This window comes from Oryzias latipes, chromosome 11 (assembly GCF_053564925.1).
Source record: "Oryzias latipes strain Hd-rR chromosome 11, Olatipes_Hd-rR_3.1".
Lineage (NCBI taxonomy): Eukaryota > Metazoa > Chordata > Actinopteri > Beloniformes > Adrianichthyidae > Oryzias > Oryzias latipes.
The window spans coordinates 5,993,023-6,012,625 of record NC_136247.1 but is presented as its reverse complement, the minus strand read 5'-3'; the positions used below and the strand labels follow the sequence as shown (position 1 = coordinate 6,012,625).

At 38.0% G+C, this 19,603-nt stretch overlaps 1 long non-coding RNA gene across 1 annotated transcript; it reads right to left on the bottom strand.

Annotated features, from left to right (window-relative positions):
• Positions 1-14,633: 14,633 nt before the first annotated feature.
• On the bottom strand, positions 14,634-17,664 carry LOC105355141 (uncharacterized). Its single transcript, XR_002874190.2, has 3 exons — positions 17,328-17,664; positions 16,300-16,356; positions 14,634-15,543 (listed from the first exon to the last, which is right to left on the bottom strand). It is a non-coding gene; the product is annotated as an uncharacterized LOC105355141 (long non-coding RNA).
• Between the last annotated feature and the right edge of the window lie 1,939 nt (positions 17,665-19,603).

Sequence of the window (19,603 nt, the reverse complement as noted above, 5' to 3'; positions counted from 1 at the left end):
ACTGGGATTCAAAATATAGTAACAATAAGCATTTTTGAGCCTAAACAACATAATGACATCAAACTTACCCTGGGATAGAGCTGTTGCCACAACAACAGCCTGTCTGACAAGCGGCTCCACCCTGCTTTTCTTTCAAATATGATAAGATACGGTGCTGATGAGGGACAAGGAAGCACGTAGACTATTTTAAGACTTTGGGAACAGTTGCTTTCAAAGCCAAAAAAGAAAAAAAAAAGGGCTGGCATGAGCCAAAAGAGCAAGTTTGCATGCGTGTGCGTGGGTAATGGGCTGTAGTGGGGGTTTTTGGGGACGGTGGGAATAGACAAGGAATGCCAGAAAGCCAAAAAGAGGAAAGAATGAAAACAAAAAAGAAAAGAAGTGGTTTATGCCCACAGAACAAAGATGGAGAGAGGGTTTTTTATAATTGGCCTTTTCCTTCGGGTCCCAGACTGACTGACTGAGAGGAGGAGACAGGGCGACCGAAGAGTGTGTGCATCTATCTGCAACTCACACACACACACGCACACACGGAGGCAAAAAGTTTGAACTGTGAATGAAGACACTTGGGGAGTTGGGGATAGAAGTGATGTGGAAACCTTGAGAACCATCTAATTACTGTCGCCACAGCTCCCCCAGTGCCAGGCGCATTTGACCAAAACAAAACACCAAGATACAATCACTCACAAAGCTACACACTCCTGAAAACACAAACATGTTGCTCTCCCTGCTGTGGCACATGAGAACCTTCAGAGCAGGTTGGCGCTGGGCCACTGGGTTGCAGGGTTTTACATAAGACAAGCCTGACCTTCATGCACCACGGACATTGTGTGTCTCTGTGAGTGTGCATGTGTGTTGTACATGCACTGTGCAACCACCTCGGAAAGCCCCGCTCTTTAAACGCCATGTGGGTCTGCAAACCCTGAAGATCTGCTGTCTCATCAGCTTTTTACAGATAATTGTTTCACATACAGGCAACTTTTTACCAGGCATTCTATGTGAAGCACTTATTTCATGTCGATGAATGCGCACATCTTGATATCCAATATTCAGACAGAACCAAACAGAAGATGCTCTGGTAATGTGTAAATATCTAGGAGAAATAAAACAGGATTACTTTATTTAGCACTTTCATTCAAGAGATTATGGCTAACAACTCAAAGAAGTAAAATGATGCATTACTGCAAAAACAAAGACTACAGGCTTTATACATATGATTTTTAGCTCATATACAGTATTTCCACGTTGGGGCAGATTCTAGAGGGTTCCACTAAGATATTAGATAATGGAACAGGTTGACGTGTCCATCAAAACTGCTGTTTCACATGTTCCCTTTCAAAAGGCCTAACAGACACTGATTAGTGCCACAGGTGAAGTCTTGAAAATGGATCACAAAGGGTAAAATCACTCATGCTTTATGTTCTTATTGTTGAACAGAGCCAGCTTTGTAATAGATCCAGCTTTAGTTGATTTCTTGTAGTTTAGAGGACATGTTTTAAAATGAATTCAATTTTAACAAGCACACCAACAGGGCTGCACAGTGACATTGCAGTTTGCACCCTTGCCTTACAAGGAGAAGGCCCTAGTTCAGTCAATCCATGGCTGGGTCCTTGTTGTGTAGAGTTTGGATGTTCTCCTCGTGTGGGTTTTCTGCAGGTGCTCCGGTTTCCTCTCAGTCCACAAACGTGCTTCATAGGTTAATTGGTGATTCTCAAATTGTTCTTTAGGTGTGACTGTGAGAGTGTGCAGTTGTTCATCTTTGTGTGCCCCTGAAATGGATTGGCACCCTGTTCAGTCTATACTCAATGTTTGACTGACAGTTGCTGGGCTGGCTCCAGCATCCCCCGTGACCCTGAATAGAACTAAAAGTGGATGTAGAAAATGAATAAAACTACTGAGGCGATGTGCATGTGAGGAGAGGATTTCTAAAAGAAAAAATCCTAGATGTTTAGCTTGAAGACACTTGACTTGGAACTGAAAAATAGGCTGCTTTTAGGAAGGGAACAGTCCCAGCTGCCCTTACAGGTGAATATCGGCTGTCTGCAGGGAGGAAGAAATGGGCAAAGCTGTTCTGGGCACACAGGTGGCCAGCAGGAAATATCAAGGTCATGGACCGCTCAGTGAGCCCCTAGGGTGATAATGTTGATGCAAGTCTTTTTCTTCAGGCATGCTTCAGGCAGCAGGTCCTAGTGAACACTTTAACAACATGTAAGGGCAAAGTAGGTGAGATGCAGGCACGTGGTATGGATTTTTCAACTGCACAAATGAGTGTTGTGTGTTGTTTCACTGTTCAAGTGAAATGTGTGCGCTCCTTGGGCATGCCTTGTGTGCAGCCTGGCTGTATGACATGAGGAAATTCAGAGTATAGTTTGTGCGGACATCCTAAAGGCCTCTTACTCGCAGCATTTGCGTGCGGTCACTCGCACCTTACAAAGGACTGGAGTACTGCGTAAAGGGCACCGTAAGGACAGCATCATCTGCATGTTGTAAGTGTATGTCACTTACGAACACTTCACAATACAAGTACCACACACATGGCAATGGTATGTTTCATTTTCCTCATGTCCCTTGAGGTGGCCACACTGGCCTCAAGGGACCTGGAAGACACACCTGCGCTTCCTTTACGATGCAGCCGCTACTGTCTACGACCCTGGACGGGCCTGGACACCCCTAAAACCCACAGTACCCATACGGGGCATGTGACTAAGGCATCAGGCTCTGATATCCAACATTGGTCCTCAAGAGCAACTGCCCTGTTCGTTTTCTAGGTACCGTAATTCTTGTTTACCTGGAACAGGTGTGTTCTGTAAAGCAAGAGCTTGTGCATGCTTGTGCTGGAGAGTACAGCTTCAGATGAAGTCATCTTTTGTGTCATCAGTCAGAGATGCACAGATTCTGAAGTAGTTAACAGATTTTGTAATAGAGATTTCTGCTCTAGGTTTATACCATAACAGACAATTTTGCACTTCTTCAACACATAGTGATGAAGAGGTTCAGGTGTGCTTAAACACTTTCAATCACAGAGGATTGTTTCATAAAAATAATTTCTCTACTCCTTTTCTTTTTTTATTGACCAGTGCAGACAATTGCACCCATGAAATGTTTTTCCTGCTGATATTAATACGTTTTTTCTTTTTGTTTGTTTAACTTAATTTATTCGTTTATAGACTCCAATTCTCTAGGTGGAAAGTCACTTAATTGTTGTTTAGATGGTCCACTGTGCTAGAGTGAGGGAAGAAAAGACACTTTTAAACACTTTGCAGCTCACACCCAGACACACACACACACACACGCACACCCACACACACACAGAGTCAGACAGTAGCTCAGCATATGTCATTAGTGATCAGACTGCAGAAGCCCCAGCAGCAGAGTCAAGTTTCCACATGATGAGAGCGTAATGCCTGCAGGTTCCTGCCTGCCACTTTGTTTCCTCACAGTCTGACTCAAACCCTCCAACCTGTGGGAAGGATGAACTCTGCCACTGTCATAACATGGGATTACTGTCGACAATGCACTTTCTCAAAATGTTAAGAATGATCCCCTAAAGTTTCTGTCCTTTTGTCTCTTGTGTCCTTACCGCCTCCACAGATTGTGCTCTGTGTCATCCAGCTTCTTTCTACATCATGTTAAACTATGTTTACTAAATGATTTTTAAATTATTTTCTTATCAACTAAAGTTTATCAAAAATAGATAAGAAATGTCAGGAGACAAAAGTTCCAAGACTTTCTCCATTTTATTAATAAAACACTTGAACAAAACCAAAATCCAAATCTCAAAGAAGACAGCAAAAAGAAAACTACTGAATCTATAAAAGTTAAACAGAAAGAAAGACAAAATAAACGTACAACATTGAATTCTCTAGCTTTGCAAATGTGACCAAGTTTAGGAATCCCACATTTCAACATCTTACAATTAATTAAACTCAATTTGCTGTTGTTTTGGTATAAAAGCAGCCAAAAGATTTTCAATTGTTTTTTTTCCAGTCAGTAAAATCTAATTGTTGTGGTTTTTTTTTGTCATTTTATAGATTTTCTTATTACACAATCTTTTTTTTTTAATCAAAGTTTACACAGAACGCAATTTAATGAAGCCACACGCCTTACAGAAAATCCACTTTCATGTATACACAGGTGTTTATTACAGAAGTTTACATTGAAAAATATATCTTGTGTGCACAGGTCTGTGCAAATGTTACTTTGTTAGAGTATTTATGTCAACTTGGAAAATAAAAAAATACAAAAGATATACTCATATTTTGAAGAACTGCTACACTCAAAGAAGCTAAAGTCATTTAGGAGATTTGTGCCTTTTGGGTCGTCTCTCCAGAACTCGTCATTATGTGTGTGAATCCCTGGTCTTATCAGCTGACACCTGCCGTGCTCGTCTTAAGAAGGCCATGTGCACCCGGATCACTTCTAAAGACCCTAGTATTACACCACAGTTTAACACAGGAGCATTGAGAGTCTGGCCTCTCTGAGGCTGCATTACAACACTGCAACAATCCAGCCATTTGGCAGCATTCAGGTGTGACGTGTGCTGCAGCCTGGACACCTGTTTGACACAATCAGCTTTGATCAAATGATGAAGCTTTAACTTTTTAAGTTATCAAAGGTTGTGCGCAGCAATGGCAATCAACAAAACAACTTTAAAACCCCTCCAGCATTTTTTTTTTTCTTTTAGTAATTGTGGTTCAGTGCTTGCTTTCCAAAAAATGTGTCACTTACCAAATCTCAAAATGCTCACAGAGCTCACCTTAGGGTAAAACGGCAACATCAAAAGCTTTTCAAAGCAGAAAATCAGTCTCATAAAGCTCATGTTCTGCAGGGCAGACAGTGGCATCAACCAAACCGACAACCCTGCTGCTCACGGATCAGTGTTTTGAATGGATCCTTACCTGAATAGAAGTGAAATTACATTGTCTTCAGTCTGACAGGAGGGATTTCTTTTTAAGTAACTGCTGTACTGTCATGCAGGGAATCAAACAAGAAAGAATTTGAGCATATTTGCAAAATTAGCCATCAAGAAAAACCAACTCTCAAAATGCAGAAATAAAGAGGCTTTAACATTAGGCCGTTTGGTCCACCACACATGCAGCGTGAACTCAGACGGACTGTCCAAGAGACAAAACAGAGGATGTTAACCAACGATAAATGACATATACTTCTTGCATTTGGAAAAGACAGCCCGCTGTGTGAAGTCAAGCAGCACAAATCCCCAAAAAGATGTGAATGTGGTTTGGTAAGGAGTTGAAAGCGCGCATACAGTACAGACCAAATGTTTGGACACACCTTCTCATTCATTTGGTCTGTAGTGTAGATGACGGTCAGAGGACGAGGGAAACCAACTGGTTTTTGTTCTTCTTGTAGACTTTTTTTGGGGAATGTTGCACCTAATTGAGAAGCTAAAGTTTACAGGCATTTTGGTCACTCAGTTTAAATAAATTACTCTATTTTTCCTCTTTTGCTGCCCAATCAAACCAAGTCCGCACCATCATCCTCTATGTTATCTTCACTGAAGTCATCAACTATATTAGATGGTCACAATTACAGTTCTTTTTCTACTGTTTACACGCCCTTTTTCTTTCACAGCTCTATTCTGATACATGAAAGACTTGGTGTCACAATTCCAGCCGGGCAACTGCAATTATTAAATTCTCCGTCATGATCAACTTTCAAATGCTTGGCTCTTCCGTTAATTCAAAAGGGATGCAATCCATTCATCACCACCAAAAACGAGGTCCTGATTGGTCAAAGTTCAACCTGGTTTAAGTTTTAACGTACGTTCAATGGATGAATTTTGTACGTAGACCCCGAAAACGGTCATAGCAACTTGCATAGCCATGCGTGAACATTAGAGTTTTGAATGCCGAAGACCAAAATACGCATTTACAAGAGTTTACGAAGACTTTTCATTGAAAGTGGTTACATTGCTGAGGGCAGTGAATGTATCTTTAGACTCCAACGCAGTAGAGAAGTTCAAAACCATGGGTTTATTAACGAAACACCCTCACAATTTTTAGGGGAAGCAGTCAGAGCTTTTTTGTTTCTAGTGAAGGATGCTGTTTTCCTGAAAGATTATCATTGCACCTTCCTGCAGCTCTTACTACTTTTTTCTATTTCGTTCTCTTTTTTCCATGAATGACATCAGGGACTCATCTGATACAATAGAATCTGTTGCTATGGTGAATGCTCCATGGGGGTATCCTGATTCCTCCTGACGTTCATAGTTGGACAGAGTTCACATCTTCTTCCAAGCGCTATGGTTTATGTTGATCTAGTACTAAGAATTCCAAGTCTGGTGAAAGTGACTTGATATTGTATGATATTCAAGCACACAGTATTTGTTCAGTGTTCACATCGCCCCCGTGTTCCCTCTCTTCTGAACTGCATTCAGCCTGTAATGTGAACACCCATACAGGGGAGGCCTTGTGTTCTTCGGGGTTGTAGCAACTGCGGCAGTAGCAGCCGGGTGACCTTTAATCCCTGACAGCATGAGAAAGTGGGCTTGCTCAGCTGTCTGGACCCTCACTGGGATCTGATGGTCAGAGATGACTGGAGAATCCCAGACAGTTGAGGAGGAACATTGAAAATCAACACATTAAACAAATTAAACAGATAAAAACTAAGAGACGTTTCACGTTAAATTTGCAGTTGACAACACAGGTTTTCTTCAGCTTGGGTTTCTCGCCCAGAATTTTGTAGAAAAATAAAATATTAGAAATCTGAGCCTCACTGGTAACTGTATAAACGCTATTTAAGGTCTGCAGATATTTTTGCATTTGCCTTTAGTTTCTCACAGTCCTTACTTGGTGCAGGAATGCCAAGTATCCAGGAGCCCCCTCGTTGAGTGGGCCAATGGTTAGCCTCATGATTTAAAGCGACTCTTGCTGTTCCCATGTCACTTTCCGCGACAGGCCGCTTTTGGAGTTAGAATCTATGCAACTGCCCGGGCACTCAACTTTCAGTGTGGCTGTGCATACTTTAAGTGTTTTTTTAAGGTGGCTCACAGACAACTACAGGGGTTCAACATTATTTCAGTGAGCTTTCTAAACAGCCAACACCATTTGGAAAATTAACTTTTTTTTATTAGAACAATTAAAGTCTTGTTTGACCTTCTTGTATCTCATGCTTGTGCTCAATAAAGCTTTGACGCAAGTTGAATAAGGGGGATTTCCTTCACTTACAGGTGAGCTGAGTTATTGCGTCACTCTACACGCCATTATCAATTACACCTTCACTTTGAACCAACAGCTAAATAGTCCACCTTCTTCTTGGCCAATCACAATCATTTTTTTTCTCTTTAAACTCATGAATGGTTGTCTATCTGTGCATTCTAGACAGTTCGCCAGTCTCCTTCCCCCCTTTTCCTCCTGAAGTGATGCTTTGGAAAGGTCTGACCTCTAACCACCATCAGCGTCTAGACTCTTGCGTTTATACATCTATGGTCTGATTTCACCCCAAGCATGAAAAACCGCATTGGTCGAGAGCCTAACCGCCAATTATTATGAACTTACATGTACATTTTTCTGTAACACAAACAAATCTTTATTTGCATTTTCAGTATCTCTCCTTGTTGAAATTCAAATAGCTCGCACAGTTTAACTGAAAAAGTTTTCTCATTTGGAAGTTCTTGCTTTTTAAATGCAGCAGATTTTTAAACAAGATATCCATGTCAATTTTTTTATTATTTATATTTACATTTTTTTCTTGCTGGCATTTCTTTTTCATCCATTATATTGTCATAAAGTAAAACGATGATGGTCAACAAAGTTTGGTCCAGACATTATGACCACATTTTCTTGGAAATCCCTGACTGTGAGAAAGTAAATGAAAGTACAGTAAAGTAATTGTATTTTGTATAAAACTTGTATAAAATTATGAAACAGAAAAATACATATACACATGTATTTTGTTTAGACTAAGAGAACGCTGCCTTATGGTTTGTTAAAGAAACTCTGTAATCACCAGGACCTCATCAGGTTTGGGTCAAAGAACATGCTGACCCAGAGAGTCCTCCTTCGATTGTTTTAATCCCCCAGACAGCTGGGACTCTCAGCCCCACAGGTGCCTAGGCGAGGGGACACACTGTGATGGAGGGGGGCAGTTTGAGTGAATGGGTGGTAGAAAAACTGTTATTGATATGTTTATAAAAACCTTACATGTCTTTATGGAGAAAGCTGTTTGAGATCTTGCTCTTTATCTTGTCCTTGTCAGTTTGGCAGATGACTGTGATTAATATTTCAAAACCACACAAATGGAGAGCGCAGGCAGACCGCTGTGAATGTGTGTGTGTGTGTGTGTGTGCAACAGCGCCACAACAATCATCATCCCTACCCATCCAAAAATCACACTGAGTCTGACAGACACACACAGCATGCTACTAGTACATGGCCTAGATGTGTAACCGAAAAACGCTTCTGGGCTATTTTTAAAAACTCTTTACAAAAAGGTTTTGTACTTTTAGAACAGGTTAAAAATAGTATTTAACATAAGAAATAAAATGTCAAAATCTAAACAATGCTGTCTGTCAATGTGAGATGAGATGAAGGTTTTATGATGCTCTCAAAAAAAACAACAGAACATTTAAAATTAAAACTAACAGTTTTTACTGCATTTGTTTTAAAAAGAACAATGTAAAGGAGCAGAAAAAAATACCACCTGCTTTATTATTTCAAACCTAAATGAAAACTTATTTTTCCCTTTTTTTCTATGTATTTTGGTAAATCTTCTGTCTTTCTACTTGTTCTAAACAAATATTCACTTGTTTAAAAAGGAATAACGAGATTATACAACTACATCATGCCATGCAAAATTAATCAAGTGTCAAATCAGAAGTGTGGTGTGTCATTACATGAGGCTTGTGAAGGACCTAAAGGGATTTATGGTAAATTCAGTGAAATTCAATCAACTGTATCATAACTGGTCAATGTTTTATTTATAATGGACTCTTCGTCAGCCGTTATCCCGCTTACACCATGGTCACTTACAAAATAAATAAATATACAATCAATTTTTAAACTTTATTCTTGTTATTTTTTCAGTTTAAGTCGCTTTTCCACGAAAAGTGGACTATTTGATACGTGGTGCAGCGACTTGTCACAGTAGCAGCTGAGTCGGCACCGACCTCCGATCTCGACTGCAGCGGCAAAGTAAAGCAATATATTTGCCGATCGTCACGATGGCTTAAAAATAAAGCATCAGTTCATGGAGAAAGTTCATCTTTTACCGCTTGTTTCTGTCCAGATAATGAAGTACAATTTGTTTTGAAGAAGCAAGCGCATTGATATAGAACATTTAAGCTATGTGACCGGAACTTCTTCTTTATCACTTTTTATTTCACACCGAGCAGCCAATCACAGTCAAAGATTCTCCTGGACCATAGTATAACAAGGAATATTGGCTAGATTTACCTAAAACTATGGACTTGAGGAGAACAAATTAAGAAGAACATTATTTTGATCTCTAAATAATACCTGGTGTGAGGATTACTTAGAAAAAGAAGAGAAAGTGAAAGAAACACAACTTAGTTGTTGAGTGGAATGTTTGGAATGGAAGTGCTAAATGAATGGAATGTATTTACTGTGTTTATTTAAACTGTATATGGGGAAATTTGAGCACAGGTGATAGTGTGAGAAATATAAAAATTGTGCAATGTTTAAAAGGGAGCAGTCAATTATAAGAATTGTATTCCTTAATTCTGCTTCTTTCCAATCGTAAAAATGTACAATAACGTCCAATAAACATTTAAACATATTTGTCAATTAGCAATTTTCATGAAAGGAACAAATAAATAAATGAAAAAAAGATTGTTTTAAACTCAAAGTGAGGTAAATTATTTGTCATAAATAAATAAATGAACCAAAACATTTTAACCACACAAAAAAACACACCGTGCACTAGGTACCTTTTCTTTTTATTCATAACATAATAAAATTGACATTTTTGTGACAATTATGGCTCATAAAATCAATGTTATTCATTTAAAAAATAAAAAAAAAAATTCTAAAAATAAATTTGTTATGTTGTTAAGTAACACTCGTTTCACGTATTTTAGTAGAAAAAAAGAAATGGCAATGCTTTTTATGTGATACAGACATCAATGTCACCTCTACCAGCCGTTTAAGGAGAAATCCTACTATCAAAGGTGTTACTTCTTGGAAACACCAACTATACAAACAAAAGTATTAGTATTTATGTATGAGGTTTTTACCTCCATGTTTTGAGGTTGAAGAGGGCCCAAATTCCGGAGTCTGAACAAGACAATAAATGAAAGACAGTCTGGACCATGTGCTCATCTCATTCATTAAAGTTCTGACTTAAAGAAGAATATAATGTAAAAGGCAGAGAACCTTCAGTTCCGTTTAAGGGAATTCTGTTATTCTGAGCAATTTCTTTAGTCAAACCAGGATGAAGTTGACAAGAAACACAAGGAAACAAACTCAGATCCTGCAGATGACCCGGAAACAAAACTAGAATAAAACCCAAGCAGAAAAAATTAAAACCACAGATTCCAAGACATGCACCACAGATTTATCTCAGTCCTATCCACATCTGATATTCAATTTACAGATATAACACAGACTGAACGATTTAAAAATAACACTTAACACTTCAAAGAAATTTGAAGATGAAGCATGATCTGGTTTCAAACTGTGTCCGCAGCCTATTTAACCCTTGTTCTATCCTAGGCACTGTAACATTGGGAGTTGGGTCATCTAGACCCACTAGACAGTGCTCTGAACCTTTTTTCTTCAATGATTTGTGATCTTCACTGGTGTCCATGGATTACATGAAATCTTTCCACCTCTTTCCACCTTTGTCATGGTAGGGAGAACACGTCAATGTAAGGGGGGGGTCATCTAAGATAGCAAAAGGGTTATAAAAAAAAACATCTTTTGAGGCAAAATAATAAAATCCCTCCTGAAGAGCTTCTTTTGATTTAAAAAATATATCTTGTGCTTTTTAGTAATTTTTTTTTGGAGGGGGGGGGGGTACCCTGAAGGTTAGTTTTAGGAATAAATCCTATATTTGGGTTGGGATGGGGGGGTGTTTCCAACTACAGATAACTAATTTTGGAATGAAAATGAACATAGTCAAAACTGCTATCTTAGTTGTTTGCTGTTTTTGTACTTCAAAATAAAATCTGCCTCCATCTGAAAGTTCTCTCTGCTGAGAATGCTTTGATGAGGGCTTTGAAGTGAAGGAGTCTGGGTAACAGCCACCACGATGGTCATTGATAGCAGGGATATGAACGGCAAATGAGCATACATCTGGGATCTGCTGTTCTGAATGCCGCTTTGCCTCAGGCTGTGTGATAATACAGGGGAAGGGTTGGGACAGCGATGATAAGCGAAAGTGGCAAATGAGTGTGTTTGGGTGTTTTTGGTTCTATGTTTGGGTCGTATCTGTGTGTGAACGTGTCTGGTTATCCAAATACGCCGTGCGCTTCAGTGAGTATGCTCTGGTCTGCATGCTGGCCGTGAATTGTGTACGCCTTTGACTGTTAGGTAGGAGTAAAGGTCAAAAACCACGAATTAGCATGTGAGTTTGCATGAAAACACACAACTAAGTCACTTTACAAGAGAGAAGTGTGTGAGGAGGGATAAGAAAGGCCACAGATATGGAAAAATGATGTCACCTAACTTTAGGATGCACATAGCTATTTTTGGGTCCACGACTATACACCTCCAAAGTCTTTGAAAGCCGTCACTTTTGGAAACACTACAGTTGATAAAGGGACACTGTAAGTTCTGATGCTGCATTCAAACATGTGAGGAAAGGATTTGCCCCTTAGAACAGTGCTCAGTGACTGCACAGGCTCAGCACAAACAAACCCAGCGTCAAACAACCCAATACAGACAGCAAGGCGTCCAGAACAAGGAGTCAAAACCAGTTATTGTAAAAATATGGATCATGCCTGTGGTCATGTTGGTTTGAACCGACTGGCTTTGAAGCTTTTCAGATGGTGCAGAATGTTAAACAAAAGCAGCAGTAAACAAAGTTTGAAGTTTGGATTTTGACGTGGATTAAGTTAAGATGCTTTTCAAGCACTGAGAAGCTGGATCCATCCATAATGTGGCTTCATTTTATTTGATTTTGATAACTGACTGCATGAAAAAGTATAAAAAGAGAAAAGAAAGGGGCAGTTCTTGTGACCACTAATTGTTAACAGAGTCTTTTTTAGTAAATCTTTCATTCTGCTTATCAAAACCTTTTTCTGTTTCAGTGTTACCTGATGATGGTGAAAAAAAAACCCAGTGGTTCCCTTGGGAATTGACGTGTTTCCAAGTTCATTCAAATCAAATCAATCAAATAAATGACAAAACTGTTAAACTTGAACCTCGGGTCTTTTATAATCAAAGACTTAGTGTATCCTGGTGGCAAAACTTAATTGTTGCACTAAAAAAATGCTTCTGGCTAGAATTATGAAGCCCAGGATCAGGTCTGCTACTGCATCTGGAGGCTTACATGGACGTTAAAGAATTAATGGTAAAGAAAAGTTGTCTGGAAAAATCATTGAATTGATGCTGATTGGTAGAACAGACAGATGTAGATGATGAATAAAAATGCCTGAATCAGCCTAAACAAAAGAGTTCATACTGCTTTAGGGAAGATGACTGTGTCTCAGTGTTTAGGGGTGTTTAGGATTTAAATAGTTTAAGGTTTAGATGACTTTTACAAAAACGTCTTTCTTATACTTATATTAAGGGAAACCTGGCTCACAGCATGTAGAAGAGCTGGCAAAATTTCAGATATAAAAAAAGTATTTTCTTTCAATATTCATTTATAACTTTTTGTGTCAATCAGAGCATTTTTCTTAAGCTAGAAAGTTTCCTCTCTAAACAAAAACTATGTTTTCAACCCCATGTGAGCACATTGATTGTTCTTCCATGTTCTTTTATTCGATTAAAGTTGCTGTTCTTTCAGGAATGACTGTAGCAGGAAGCAGTAGCCTGAATGTAGGGCTTGGTGACCCAGAGGGACACCCAAACATGCACACACAAATACATAGACACAAACAGGAGCTGCTGCAAAAGCTGGACAACAGCCTCTTTGGTGGGCCTCTTAAAAACAATCAAGCAGACATCTTGGCTCTTGTCATTGTTGGCTGCAGCAGAACTTCCCTCAACAGAAAAGGAGTAACACAACACTGATGTAAGATGTTGTTTTTTTGCAAATCGGTCACCGTTGGAAACCACATTTTGAGGTGGTTTTGCTGTAAGCTTGTTTTAATAGAAGCAAATCTAACATTATTTAACAATTTCCTAGAAGAACTTTTTACTATTCCAGCAAAAAGTGTTGAAGGGAACTTTGATTGCTTATAAAGTCTATACATTTGTGTGACAAAACATTTCTTCAAGTCTCTTGCAGAATGATTATAATTTATAAGTTTTTATTTTTATTTTTGTGCTTATAGACTGATGTTCTGTAGATGCTATCTTTTACTGTAGTCGGGTTCACATCATACAGACGATTCATGACCCAGACTTGTTTCATTCTTCTTGAAATCCAGAAGAAAACACTCCCTCTGATTCTTGTGCAACAATGAAGCACTGGAAACATTTCCAGCGATGCTCAGGGGATTTGATGTTCAGGACGTCTCGTGAAACACAACACGGCTGTGACGCCAATCAAGCATTTTCATGTAGCTCTGTTTGAACTGCACCGGCTTCTTATTCTATGCAGCTGAATCTTGAAATGTGACGCTTCGGGGTTTATTATAGCACAGATAGGAATGGAAAATCCACACTACACTTCCGCCAGAAACATTTTTTTGTCAACACATTGGAAAAAACGCATCTTAACAAAGCAAAAGACCCTTGTTTCAAGAAGTCTTATTTTCTGTATTGCAAATAAATATAATCTTATCAAGAAAGTTTATCAACAGCAAGATCATCTTAATTCAGGAAAATGTGTTTTAGTAAGTATGTTTTTTTTTCTAAAATAAGAATTCTTGATAAGACAATTGCTAATTTAAAGAAATACTTTCAAATTTTAAGAACTGTGCAGGCCGGTTTATCTTATTTGCAATACCAGAATATTACCTGGAAGGGTTTTTAACCTCTTCACTCTTGATTTTATTTCCATTTAAAATAAAAAATATATACTTCTGCATTTTTTTCCTTTCAAGGTGATGATAAATTAAGTGGACTCCTGGATTCAGAATGAAGGTGTTAGACTTTTTACTATTGCATTTCATCATACAAATAAAGCAGGTGTCTATACACTCTAAAAAAAAATGCATCAGCTCAACAAAAAAAATTAACGCAACATTTTCCAATAGACATTTTACATTAGGCCAACATCTATTGAAATTAAGTTCAACCAACAACCTAAGTTGAGTTGCGGGAAATAGATTTCCTTTTCCTGTCTATAGTTTCTTTTATTACCATCAACACATAATTTTACCTTATGGACACACCTTTTTGAGTTGACCACTGATCAGAGTTATGTTGTTTTAACTACTTTTTTTAATTTACTAGAAATATTTTTTTTACATTGTAATAAATTATTTGTCCTAATGATAAAAACAGGTTTTTAAGTTGACACCCCTAAAAAAATTATGTTTCTTCAAATTAATTTCTTGCAATAGCGTTTGTTCAAGGAGTAGATAAATTAATTTACAACATGAGTGCTGGGAAATTTAACTGTTTATTTCAGAGCACAATAAAAAAATAAAAAACAAACATAAATGAGTTGCTTTTACTTGCTCACAACTTTCAAATACAGCTGAACAGTTCAGTTTTAACAAGTTTAAACAAAGCCATACCTTTTATAAATTGTAAATCACAGCACCAAATGTGTTACATGAGTTAAAACTCTTTTAGAATTCTGTTTTGTGCATAACTGCAGACACTAACTTTCATATATAGTTTTTTAAACATTCCACACATTTCTGAATTTAAAGACATCTTAACCGTTTTTGGATGTTTTTTGACCAGAGCTTCTGCAACTTGACATATTTGATCGTTTGATGGGTAAGCTGTGTACTCAAAGACTGCCTCTGCTAAACTTCCAAGAATGCTTGGAAGTAGCGAAATGAGATCTTTGGGATTGAGAAGAGTCCCAGAATTGCTGAACATCTGGAGTTGCACAAGATTAACAGTAAGGGTGGTTATTCAACAGTACACCATTCTTAATATTAAATAAAAGGGTCCAAAGAACATATAAAACATTCTTAACATATTTCAACACGTTTCACACAACTGTGACAACTAAAATATGCAAAACCACTGGGTCTTGTTTTCAGAAGATACTGTTCTTGAGGCTCATCACTTTTGCACTGGGCCTCTGTCCATCAAGGCCAAAGAACAACTTCTGAAATACTTCAAAAGTGCTTTTAAGTTTCTTTGCATAGCTCAGATTAAGAGCATAAATTAAGCCCATCAATAAAGCGCAGCTCCTTGGGATGTTGTTTACCTCCAGAAGTTTTGTTCCCTCAATTACAATGGCTGCTTTTCTGTTAGACTGAGTGGCCTGGTTTGCAATAGTGGCAATCGTCATCATTTCTTCATGAAGTCCAGCTTCAAAATCTTCTCTGTCCTTGTAAAACAAATAGAAAGATATTAAAGATTTTTAGAAATAATGTATCAACCCAACTTTTGTGTATGTGTACACCGTTTACTTTTACAAATTACAAATGAAATGCAGCATTGCTAAAACAGACTAAAAAAAAAGAACGGTATAAAGACTGTGGCTAGATCAACAGTCTGTATATGCTGTGCTGGGTGAATTTGTCTCAACCAAAATCCAACCGATACAAGGAGAACAACCTCATGAAGTGTTAGCAAGTGACTGCTTAAAGCAGGTGTTCCTGATTATCGTCATCATTTTTATCATTATCATCATTAGTAGTATTAGTTGCAGTAGTACAGCTGTACATGCTCTTCAATACCTGTGGAGATTATCACTCTTTTGTAAGCAGAAGAAAATGGACCATCACTACTCAGGGCAGAGGTAAAGGGGTTACCTTCACAAAGTTCTTTTACCATGTCTAACACAACAGACTCCTCAACTTCACAACTGTGTTTCCTCAAACAAGACCGTAAAATATCTTTGATCAACAGGCCTGATGCTGAATGAGAGATGAAATGTAATTCCTCAATCATCTCATTGATGCACCTGTTAGATACATTAAATATGCTTTCCAGTTTAAGAAACAGTAATGCCATGTTTCTTTCAATGAGGTTTGGTAAGATTGCAACATCAGTGTCATCTTTATCAGAATCAGAAACAGTCAGTTCCCTCTCCTCAACATCCATATCACAGTTTTTTTCTGTATTTGAAGAACTTGGATACCTTTTTAGCAGCTCTTCTTTAAAGTCTTCCAGTGAGTGTGGCGTATGCTTGCGGCTTCTGTGAGAGGCAAAAGTTCCATAAATGTTGGTGCTAAAATCACAGTTCCTGAAAACACACATTATTGTCTCATGGTTTTTCAAATGTCGGCCAAGGTGTTCAAAAAATTCCTTTTCTGTGGAAATTGTGATGACACTGCAACACGGACATGTAAAACATATACTATCTGCAGGTCTGAGACTTTCCTCAGTTTCCAGAGGATGATTCCTCGAAAGGTGTGATCTAAGGCTCCCCCATGTTTTTAAGGAGCAAAAACAATCTTGGTAGAGACATGGTAGAGGATGCCCACCATGACCATGGTGCAATCTGTAATGTTTTAACAACTTTGTCTGTGTGGATGTTCCAAATCTGCACATTTTGCACACCCAGCCCATTTTCATTAGATGAATCAATAATCCAAAAACAAATATCACTCAGCCTATGAAATTGTGTCTTTAAAAAAGTGTGGCTTACATCAATGCAATCATTCACATTTTACACATCATGGTACCTTTTGAAAAATCACAGATATTTCTTTGACTTTGATTACTAAAGTAAGCTAACAAAGATCCACAAATATAAAAAAGCAAAATAAAATCAGTTTTTTTTTTAGATATCCAACTAAATAGATTAAACATCTATTGTGCCTTTTTGCAAAATATATGCACACAAAAAGGAAAAAGAATGGAAAATGAGTGTTAAATGACAACCAAAAGTTTAAAATATATAAATGACCCTCAAAACATTCTTAATGTAACAGTGAAGTGCAACTGTACACCATGGCTGAGTACACTTTGCCTCATAAACACAAAAATGTTTTGGTTACAATATGCAGCAATAGTTTTCTGTAACAAGTTAGCTATAAACGCACGCCGACTTTGTCCCTCTCAAGACCGCGTTAGCAGCGTCAATGTGTCTGGTTTTGGCTAACGAAAGTAAAAGAAAATGTTCCCTAAACGTCACCACCGCTACAAAAAACAAAAACGGTTTACCTTCAGCAACAGTTCATCCAGCTAGCTTGGTAATTAGCTGCAAACATGGACGAAGTTAGCTGTTCTCAATAAAACAACTCCCCAGTTCAGAGCTGCTAGCATGTGCTGCTGCTGCAGCTCCGGTGCCAACGTGCTGCTCACCCCCACCGGGACAAAACGCTTCCGCGTCGAATCTCACACAGACTGATAACCCATTAAGTTTGGTCTGGATTTCAGCAAGAACGTATTCAGGGACGACACAAAGCCACTCTCTAACTCTGAACTCTGCACTGATAAGTTCGACGGGAAAAAAAAGTCCGACGTAGCTGGCTGAAAGCGGTGGAAAGCGCGGATTGATCTAACATGGAAAAAATGGTGCCGATAATTCTATGGCCCTGAAAGTATTTTATGCATATTTAATGCTTATCTTTGAAATAAATTAGTATTATTGTGAATATGAAATGATTTTTTAAAATGTCTGCAAGTGAAATTAGTTTTCACAAGAAGCAAAATAGTCACGTTTTCTCTCACAGAAAGAAGTTTTAAAACGAAGTTTAAATATTCTGTACGTGTCCGACATAAAATACGGCTTAAATTATTTATAACGCTAAATATTAAAGGCAAGACAGTAGAAAAATGTACGCTGAACTAAACATAGGTCAATAATTTATACACATCTTTAAACAGTGATGAAAGTCAGGTAAGGAAAAAATCCCTGAACTTTTCTTTGAGCGATATGGCGGGCACAGAGCGAAATTTTGGAAAAATACGTGGTCTTAGATGCATTCTGGTGCATTCTGGCAACTAGTTATTAACTTCTTTATCAAGAAACTAAGACTAATTGGAGCATCATGATTTGTCATTCAAACCCCTAGTTTGACTCTCCATTAAGGACTTGCTGGTCCCAAAAAAGAATTTGGAAAATTGCTCAAAGTAACACAATCCTACAATCTACGCTTTTCCTTAAAGCTGCAAAACATACAATTGCTAAAATATAGTAACATCAAAGCCCCAAATGGCAAAAAGAACACCAGTAACTATGATATTCTATGAAAATACCTCAGTTATTTATACATTATTTCTGCTTTAGAAATGACTGATGTACAACATCCACTTGCACTGTTTTCTCAAACTATAATTACATCAAAATATGGGATCTGCTTTAAACTATAATTCTATAACATAATACATCAATTCTTTAACACCAATACTAAGTAATCTGGGAAATATCAAAACAAACATACAAACTAAGCTAAACATTGTAAACATTATTTTTTAAGGGAGTGCGGGTCCAAACCATCAAATACTTATAATTAATGTCAACTATACTGAACTAAATCATGGTAATTAGGAAATACAAATAAGATAAAGAAATGTATTCAAAATAAAAACTGAAACTCAAAACTAAAATTAAAATTATTTCAAAATGTGGTTTTGAGATTATTTTACACAAAAAAGTATTTGACCTACACTACCTTAAAAATCTTTTTTTTCCAGCCAAGACCACTTCAATTTGTTTTTTATCGTCTTCTCACAACTGAGGTCCTGACCACGCTCAATAATGACGATGCCTGCCATTATTTTAACACAAATTTGATCGCAAACTCTTCAGATGTGTTTGTGAAAGTTTAGCGTGGGTCCGCCAGTTTTGGTCTCTAGGGAAGCGAGTCACGCTGACCACGTGGTGCAGACAGAGCCAATCAGACCCGTCGAGGCATCCGAAAGCAACTAAAACGTCCCGTCATTGGTCAATTAGGCCGGGAAGACGAGAGATGGCCACGACCTTAGAGGAAGCGATCTGCGGAGAAATATAGAAAATAAAGCTAAAATTAGCTGATTTCAGACCATTTTTTAATCCGGAAAGCGATTTGTCCGTAGAGATCAGGTCTTTATTTCCCGGAAAGTACGTTCGGTTTGCTCAAAAACCCGGATTTCCGGGAATTCCCGGAAGACTTTCATCACTGTAAAATGCAGATTCACGACTTGGCAAAGAACTGATTCAAAAATGAAAGAATACTTGCCTTGTCTTTGGAGTGCTTCTGTAAATGTTGTCTGTATATGTAGGATTTTAACTGTTCGGCATGGAGGTCCTCTGACATGCAGTCCCGATGACCGTTTGAATTTACCCGGGAATTTCAAAAAAGTAGGGCACTTGAAATCTTGAACTCAAAATCAACAAAAATTATGTTGTCATCCTACGTTAATTAAGTTACCACAACTCAAATTTCTTTTAAAGTCAATTGATTCATAAATTTAAGTTTGAATGACACAGAATATGATGTTGATATAAATAACCG